A 9,879-nucleotide genomic window follows, 5' to 3' on the forward strand; every position below is an offset into this window, starting at 1 on the left:
AATAGGATGGGTCCCTGAGATTATGCATAGATTACAGGCTTTTGAACCAAAAGACAGTGCCAGATCGCCACCCATTACTTCGCATCCAGGACCTCTTAGACACCCTGAAAGGCCATAGTTGGTTCAGCATTCTGGATCAAGTCAAGGCATATGACCAGGGTTACATTGCTGAAGGTTCCAGGCATATGACAGCATTTGTTACTCCTTGGGGCCTGAATGAGTGGGTAAGGATTCGTTTTGGACTCTCCAATGCCCCGGCTGCATTTCAGCGCAGCATGGAGGAGATGCTAGACTCCCTGCAGGACAGCTGTTGCGTACCTTACTTGGATGACATTCTCTGTTATTCTGAATCCTTCACTGCTCATGTGGATGGAGTATGTGACGTTCTAAGAGCCTTACAGTCCCACGGTGTCAAGCTTCGACCAACAAAACGCGAGCTGTTCCGGAAGGAAGTAAGGTATGTGGGGAGGTTGGTCTCGGCAGATGGTGTAAGAATTGACCCAAGAGATATCGACGCAATTGTGTCACTAAAAAAAAACAAAGCCCAGCACAGTAGGAGGAGAACGTAGATTACTAGGGTTCCTAAGTTACTACAGAGCCTACATTCAGAACTTCTCCAGCATTGCAAAACCCCTTTATGAACTGTTGAAAGTAAAGGAAACACAACAGTAGCACGGGTGAAACCCAAAAGTGTTAAAAAAAAGCCCAGTTGACATCAAATACTCCAGTCCAGTGGATGAATGAGCATCAAAGGACACTTGAGCATCTTCTTGACGCACTTTCTCACCCACCTGTATTGGCGGCACCTGCGTCTCCCAGTAGATGTGATTTTTGGCTTGTCAACCAAAGACCAGACTGACACGCCGCAGATATATGCGAATAAGTGGGCTCTGAGAATGAAGGAGGCCAATTAAATTGCATCAGAGAACAGTCAGAAATCCAGCGCAAGAGGCAAACGGTATTATGACCGTCACGTCAAAGGAGTTGTGCTCCAACCGGGTGACAGAGTCCTTGAATGAATGCGAGAGGTGGACCAGGGAAGTTGAGGTCCAATTGGGAAAAACTTAACTATGTTGTGAAAGAACGAGTGGGTGACAGCCTGGTTTACAAAGTGTGTCCCGAGGCAGTAGGTGATAAGATACGGATACTTCATCGAAACCTCCTTCACATCGTTAATGACTTACCTGCAGATTTACCTGATCAGCTGAAGAGTCCATCACAACGAAGAAAAAAACAGCAGAACAATAACAAGAAACATGAACAGATAGGTCACACATCACAGAACAGTGACTCAGAGAACTCTGATTGTTGAGACGCCTAGGTTACAATACTGGTGGAGAACTCCAAAACACACTGGACTTCAGTCATAGGCTATGAAATCTAAACGTGAGCATCAGCAAAACCAGGACAATTTCCAAATGTTGCCAGAACCCAGAAGAAGTGAATTGCTACAAGGGCATCCCACATCTGAGGAGGATCACATCGTCACGACTGCGGGAGAGATAACGGGAGAACAATCAGACGCCCAAGCTGAAGATTTTCAACAACGTCGTGGATATGAGGCTGAACAACTCATCTCCGACCCTGTGGCATTGCAGGAGGAGCCAGTTAGGAGGTCCACTCGGGACAGGAGACCGCCCCCCCCCCCCCCCATTCTAACCCATGATTCACTTGGGCAGCCATCCTATCGACCACGGGAACTGATGGGTCCACTTGGACTTTATTCAGTTCAAGCTATGCCAGTGTGGGGAACACAGCCACTTCCCATGCCCTATTTACCCCTTTACCAGACACTGCCTTTTACTTACACTAGCGCCTTATGGGAACTGATGCGAGAAAGTCTAGAATAAATATTTACACCTACGTCGAGGGTACGATATTTGGGAAAATCAGGCGTGTGAACAGATGATAATCCTGCAAATGCAGGAAGAATGATGAGCACGGAGATCAGTTGTTGCTTTTTCAACGGATCTTGTCAGAATGGCAAACTCACAGAAACTACGACACAACACCACTTTACGACAGCCTGTTGTGAAGATACAATGCATCGCTGGTACTGTGCTGTTCCTATACTGCCCTCTGCTGTTAAAACACTCACATGTTTCAAATCAACCTGGAAAATAAATTTCCCTTCATCACATCAAACATCCCAAATGAACCAAACTGTGACCACATATTTAGTCGGTCACACATCCATTCCTTATTTGAACCACTTCTCCTCACAAGGGTCGCAGGGGTGCTGGACCCAATCACAGCTGTCTTCGGGCAGTAGGCGTGGTACAACCTGAACTGATTGCCAGCCAATCGCAGCAAAATTAGTCAATTATAATAAATATTATTCATAGACTGGATTGCTGATATGTTGTGTATTCGTCTCTATTCCTATTTGTCTGTCGTTCAGAATGAAGGGGTGTGGAGGACATTGTGTCCAATTTCCGCAATAACAAAAAAAATGAAGCAGACATCGAGACGGAGAGCTGATGGGAAGCAAGTTGAGAGCGCCTCCTCGTGAGAGCCAGAGGACTTGGGAGACTGGTTTTCAGAGAAAGGACACAGCAGAAAAGAGATAAACTTGAAGATTCTGAAAGTGTGGAGACCGTAGAGGCAACGGATTTACATATACAAGCAGGGTGTGAGACACATGACACATATCTTCAGTAACATTGTAACTGTCAATGTGACCAATTTGACTGTTGGGTAAATTTGTTTACATTTTTTCTGAGTAAAAAAATAAATTTAAGAAAGTAGTAAATACAGGAGAATAAATTAAATAGAGACAAGTTTTTCATTCACTCCAACCTTTCTCTCAGTTACTCAATTACGGTTTTCAGCTGCAAATTTCACTACTTGCAGCTTTGTATATGATACTCTTGAGGGCCATTTGTCTTGTGTCATTCTCAGTTGTATTTGGAAGGTGTAGGATATATTGGTGCATAGGTCCAGCTTGCCCACTGTGGTGCCCTGTGCTTTTTAACATGTTTTGTGGAGTCCCTGGTTTCTCTTTCAGGGCTTGGGCGGCTTCCTCATTCCATTCCTAGTCACGCACCTGCAATTTAGATCGCATTTACAACTCCACCTACCAGGCTTGCTGCACTCCGGACCCCCTGCTTTCACTTACTTTCCCCAAAAATAAACCCTTTATTAATGCAGATTGCTCACAATGGACCCAACAAACTCGTACCCCCTCAGAGAGGACCTATCTATCAAAGGTAGGCAATTCGGCCGCCACGAAAAAATGTTGGAATGGAAATGGAAACAGACCAAAATCTAAACCTTCAGCTCACTCACCTCTCGTCCGGGGTTCTCTCTCCCTCTCCCCCAACCGATCCTACCATCAGTACTCCCCCTGTCCACTCTGCTTCCGCGCTGTGCTAAGTCTCTCCTGTACAGTAGTTGGCGCTATGTGCCACAAAGCGTTGCAAACCACATCCCATGGGAGAAGAAGAATCACCACTGAAGCAGGAAGATTTTAATCTGATTTGACTGTTTTGTTGCAGGAGACAGATGAACAAAGTAACGAAAAAGAAGGAGATGAAGGATACTCTTCGTGGACAGTGAAATACTCGTCGCAAAGTAAGTTTTACGCTGGTGTCCCAACGAGTCACTGTTTAAAATAACTTTTGTAGATAGTTGATTTTTCTTGCTGTTGCCCCAAGCTGAGAGCCACGACATCAAGCACACGTTAACTTTCGATCTCATGGCAGCTCGATACTAACGTCTACATTTAATACATTTGGGTCGCACTACATATTTATCCAATGATAAATGAAATGTAACGTGAAGAAGGTAGTTGCTAGTTATCCTGCTGTCAACTGGCTTAAAAGTCTGAATATTAAACTTTGGTCTACGGTGGTTTATTAGCCCCGACTTTTTTCGGCTTGAAGTAGGAATTTAATAACATTGTGTGATTATAAGTGATGCTAGGAGTAACGTGAACAAGACTGGCTTCTTTTTTCATAAGGTCAGTTGAGAATAAAAAGGCAGGGGGAGAAGATATAGAACCTCGTTGTTAAGAGAACCAAGTCAGAAAAAGACAAGGCAGGCAGACAACCAGAATTCAGGTCTGCTAGCAGCTCCCATCTTGGAACGAGTAAGAGGAGAGAGAATGTGATGGACACAGCCCATCACCAGGCAGACAGACAGAAAGAGTCACATGCTCAGTTCAGTAATTAAATTGAGTTTTAGGTATTTTGAAATGTTGGTTATTGATTACTGTTGTTGTTCGATGGTAGTTGTGCAGCTCCAGCTGTTGTGAAATGTACTATATAAATAAATTTATTGTATTATTTTGATGACACAATGCAATGTAGTTCCATCGAAGGAGGATCCAGGCCTGTTGTCCCCAGTACCAATTTCACTCAGCCGAGGAGCCCCGGTGGCAGGTCGACTTAGCTGAAACTTGCTGGTTAGTTGCAGCTATTGTCTAGCTTCTGGATCCTTAACTATGAATGTGTTGGTGCATTTTCACCATTTTTGTAAAAATTTGTTATTACTAGAGGTGCCAGAAAAACGCGTGATTAATGGAATTAATCCAACCCCCTTTTAACGGCGTAAATTATTTTAAGACTCATCTTGGCCTAATAAACAATGTAGTCCTATGACGTAGCGCTGACACTTGCGAGACCGGGAAAAAACATCAAGAACGCGAAATTTAGGACACACCTGCATGGGCTTGATGTGCGGAGTTTTTGCCGGTTTATAGAACTAAAAGCATCATGGGAGTGGTAAAAACGACGCAAATTAAATTCTGAACGGCAAGTTATTTTTTTTAAGTTACCAAATGGTGTCATTGATAAGAGCAAAGTCATTTGTGTGTATTGCCATCGTGCGCTGAACTACCATTGCGGCACGTCCAGTTTAACCCTTAGATGCATGAGTGAGTGGACCTGACACTCTTCCACAAGTGGGTCAAAAATGACCCATACTAGAATCAATGTATTTCTATGCCATTTTGGCAACAAATAATCATGTGTATAATAACTACTATTATATTTAGGACCACACAAAAATGATCTCATGTTTGAAATATCAATATTTTTCACTTTTTAACATCTTTGAAAAAGAAAATTACCCAGCCAACATATACAAAAATGTGCTGTCCGTGTGTGTCTGCAAGTGTGTGCACACGCGTGTGTGTGCGTGTGTAGGGGTGTGTCTGTTTGTGTGTATGTAAACTGTCCAGTAATTGATCATTCCTCCCTCTTTTCCCAGTTTTGCCTTCTTGTCTCATCATTGTATGGAGTTCAGACAAACGACCCATTTACGGATGTAATCATTGCACATTTTCACATATTAGATTTAACTTTGCCATCTTTGTTACTTGGGCAGATCTGACACCTTTTTCTCTTTGGATGGCCCTGGCTGCTTCTATATTGTGGCTGGGTTGTGGATTTTGTCACCCCGCACTTTTCCATCTCTACAAAAATCATGGTTTGTAGTTTGATGCAGCCTTCCAGTCAACTCTTGTGTGGTGTGACAAGCTCCTTTGACAGCTTGTTGAGGAAGAGATTTCATTGAGTTCATTGATGATGCCGCTCTTAAAATCTGGGTGCTAAACTGTGAAAACAGTGTAGGCATTCAGGGTGGCGATGGAAATTATGTTGTACCACAGCACCATGGGCCACCTCTGTGTTTGTTTGGCGCTTGCAGTTGTAATTGCCAACAATCTGGTCAATGGCGTCGACACCTCCTTTCGTCTTGCTGTAAAATGTAATCACTTCTTTTTTTTTCTTTCTGCTATTTTCATCCACTACCCTGTCGTGGTGCATCTTGCTCTGGAGCACAACAGCTTTTATTTTCTTTCTGACATAGCTAACCATTGTCTGTCATTGAATTCAAACTCTGTGTTTGGAATGTCCATGGACTTGAAAAGCTTCATCAGCTCTTGCTGTGTAAAATAATCTTCCCAAGGGGTGGCACTTCTGATATAGTCTGTGTAGTTCACAATTAATTTATTGCTGCCAGCCAAAGTTGATAAGAATCAAAGGTTCCCATTGGATTCCATAAAAAATGCATGCGGGTCATTTTTGTCCACCCCGTCTTCCATGTGTCCCTCATCAAACCCGTCTCCTCATCCCCACTGCTTCCGCCACCCGCCCTCCCTCCGCCGCCGAGGATCATCGATGGAGATCCGGTGTACACGGTGCGGGAAATTCTGGACTCCAGGCGCAGGGGCAGGGGTGTGCAGTACCTGGTCGACTGGGAGGGCTACGGACCGGAAGAGCGCCAATGGGTCCCCCGCTCCTGGATTATGGACCCCACGCTCATTAATGACTTCCACAATAGTCACCCGGGCAAGCCCGGTAGTCCGCCAGGAGGCGTCCGTTAAGGGGGGGGTACTGTCATGATCCTTGTTTTGTCATGCCACGTGTCTTTTGTTTTGTTTTCCCAGCTGACCTGAGGGCGTGGCCCCTCGGCATTCTTGTCATGCCATGTGCTCACGGCCGGAGAGTCACGCCCACCGGCAGCTCAGCTGTGTCTTGTCAAGCCTTGATTACCCTGTCTATTTATGCCTCCGACGCTGAGGAGTCAGCGTCGGATTATTCCTTCCCAACGCTCACGACCACGTTCCACGTCTGTGTAGTTCGCTCATTGTATTCTTGATCTGTTAGTGTTATGACCTTCGCCTCGTTCCTCGATTACGCTCTCGGCCTGTCGCTTGTCGGATTCCTTTGCTCGATCTCTTTTTGTTACTTTCAGCTTACCTTGCATGTGCAAGCGCTTTTTGTTCTCGTTACTGTTATGTCCCTGGTGTGGCATTTCCCTCCAGCGCTTTCTGTTAATTCTTGTCGGCTTCGCCTCCGTGGTTTGCTTAATTTGATTCTGACAATAAACCTATTGTCAACTACCTTGTCTCCCGTGTCCGCGTTTAAGGAGTTCCATCCTCGCTGCTTTTCCGGCCACGGCTGGAAAAGCAGCCAGACCTTACAGAAACAGCCTTGGCCACCCCCTGGCTGCCCCAAGGATAAAAGTCTTGCTCCGCCACGACGGAGCATCTAAATGGGCTATGGCACTTTGGGAGGTGTCTTCTCCAGTGATGTCCTCTACGAGGATTTTTGCCTCCAATTACAGAGAGTTTTTGATCACCCAGTAATAGGACAGGAAGCAACCCGAAGAATGCTAGTTTAACCAAGTTAAAAAATACTAGTACTAATAGTTTCGACTGAATGTGGTTTTAGGAATAAAAATGTTGTTTAAAAGTACAACTATATCTACAAGCAATAATCTTTTGAGGTTTCTCAATATGGGAAGGTTGAATAGTGGATGATGTTATTAAATTTCTAACAAGTTGTTTGTTGTATTATAATTTCTTTTGGAATGTTTTTGTTACAATAGCCTATGAAATGATTTAGGTACACAGTTTATGTTTGTAAATTTCTGTCTTTCTTTTTGTTATTAAAATGAGTGGATCACATCCGGGTGGGGGGCGAGAGAGAGAGGGACGACAGTGGTGGCCGCAGCTGCTGCGGGAAGTAACGAAGGCAAGAGCCCAGTAAAGTGGCTTTTTATCATTGTTTGTGAAAGTGTTCGATTAGAACTCTTTTTGAAAAGTTTAACAGTGATAGGGTTGGTCAGTTTGAGTGGACTACTCGATGGAAGACCGGCGTTCATGGAATTCGCAGCTAACACAGAGGCTAATAAGCGCGCATGGATTTTGCTAAGCAGCTAGCAACACAATGCATTAAGTAAGGCCTGCGTGGATTAAGAAGTGGACGACGACCATTCTAAACTCTCACACGCACACACGACCACGCTTACCTTGCAGAACAGCAACGTGATGTGTTTTTATATATCCTATTCAGTATTATTTTCCATTGCACTAACTATTCTCTTATCTAATTTATATCCATCCATCCATCTTCTGTACCGCTTCTCCTCACTAGGGTCGCGGGGGGGGGTGCTGGAGCCTATCCCAGCTATCTTCGGGCAGTAGGCGGGGGACACCCTGAACTGGTTGCCAGCCAATTGCAGGGCACACAGAGACGAACAACCATCCACGCTCACACTCATACCTAGGGGCAATTTAGAGTGTTCAATCGGCCTGCCATGCATGTTTTTGGAATGTGGGAGGAAACCGGAGTACCCGGAGGAAACCCACGCAAGCACAGGGAGAACATGCAAACTCCATGGATGGCCGGAGCCGGGATCAAACCCACGCCTGATGCTGTCTCTCACTGTGAGGCCATCGTTCTAACCAGTCGGCCACCGTGCCGCCTCTAATTTATTTATTTATCTGAATTATTGTTGTCTTGCACTGGAGAGGGGAGCTCTCTAATCTCGTTGCACACTTGAGTACAATGACAATAAAGGGATTTCTGATTCTGATATATATATATATATATATAAGTGTTCATTGCCTACTTGAAAGCTTGTGTTATAAGCAATAGTGATATTTTGAGGTCCAATAATTTTGCAATGTTATTGTCCTCTTCAGAGAGATTAGTAGAGGAGCAAAACGATTATCAGTCATTTAAAAAGTAAATTGCAATTTACTACTTTTCAACGACTCAGTAAATAGATGCACATACGATAAACTTTTGAGTGATAGTTGTATAACAAAAGAACCAAGGTTAGCCACCTCTCAGGATAGTCACCCAGGCGAGAGGGGTGCTACACTAGCCCTTCGGCAATGATCACAATGCGTACTCCATAGCGTTCCAAATCCTTGCGAATGAGTGTGGATGAAAGCTATACTGATAACCTTGTCACCCATTTCTTGGTTTCTTTAACTCATCAGCATGGGTAATTTACCCCTTGTTTGATCAGAATCCTGGCCCAAAGTGCTGGGTCAAATCCTCATTCCAATGTGCTGATTATAAATAAACCAGCATGGGCTTGGTACTTTCACTCATTACACCACAGAAAGTATACTACCACTTAAAGATGAATGAACATCTACATCTCTTAAAATGAAACAGAAAAACAACTCATGAAATTAAATTCTTTAAAAGAATTCATGTTTTTTTTCCATAAAGTGGTTATGACCATCTTAACTGTTGAGCTGACCAAGCTTTAGTTCACAGAGCTGTCACGCATTAGACCGATGGAAGGAAACCTGACAGATGTTGTCACTTATTTTCAAGTTTCAAACCTTGCATGTTGATATTGTCTTTTTTCCCTGTTTAATCAAAACCATCATCCTTAAACACAAAATTGTCCCAACACCTTTACTTTTCTGTACAATTCATTGCTCTCAACATGTTGCTTTGCTTCTTTTGCATTCAACAGTTGGTATGCATATAAGTTACATTCGAAGAGCCGATCGCTTCGTTATTACAATTTTTCTCCAGTGGTTTGGCTCATTTCTTGAAACCGAAATGACAATCTGTAAACTACTAGATCATTGGACAATAGTCTTACAGTTCTGGGCAATAGTACAGCTCATTTGCAAACCAGATTCTTTTCCCCTACAAGGCGCCAGTACCACCAAAATTGCTCGGATCTTTCTCAATTACTTTGGCTCATTTGCGTTCACCTAGGGGATTATTCTCCGTTTTGCATTAAAGTCAATTCTGTACACGTGTTTCATGGCAATTACAGGACGCGGCGATACTCACATTGAGATACTGACCATGCGTACAACCTGGAAATTCGTGCACAACCGCCAAGCGGGTGTGATTTGGTAAAGAGGGCAGCCCTAATTTCGAGGTTGTGAAGTTTTCATGACACGTGAATTCCAGTGAGATATTTTGTAAAATGTTTGCAAATAATTATAAATATACTTGCAGAAGTTATCACCAGTGAGCTGTGTGCCGCTCATCTACCGGTTACTGTGAAGAAGCGTGTGTTTTTGCATTCGCATTTTATACATCCAACACATTCAACAATTTAATCAAAATATACCGTTTTCATAACGGTAAGCTTAAGAGACGGTGCTAA

General features: G+C 43.8%; 1 pseudogene; it reads right to left on the bottom strand.

The window, feature by feature from the left end:
* Positions 1–5,229: 5,229 nt before the first annotated feature.
* Positions 5,230–5,878, bottom strand: LOC148340953 (uncharacterized; annotated as a pseudogene).
* Positions 5,879–9,879: the final 4,001 nt, after the last annotated feature.

Source organism: Idiotropiscis lumnitzeri, chromosome 3, assembly GCF_059441095.1.
Source record: "Idiotropiscis lumnitzeri isolate Australia: NSW breed Sydney's pygmy pipehorse chromosome 3, RoL_Ilum_1.0, whole genome shotgun sequence".
Classification (NCBI taxonomy): Eukaryota; Metazoa; Chordata; class Actinopteri; order Syngnathiformes; family Syngnathidae; genus Idiotropiscis; species Idiotropiscis lumnitzeri.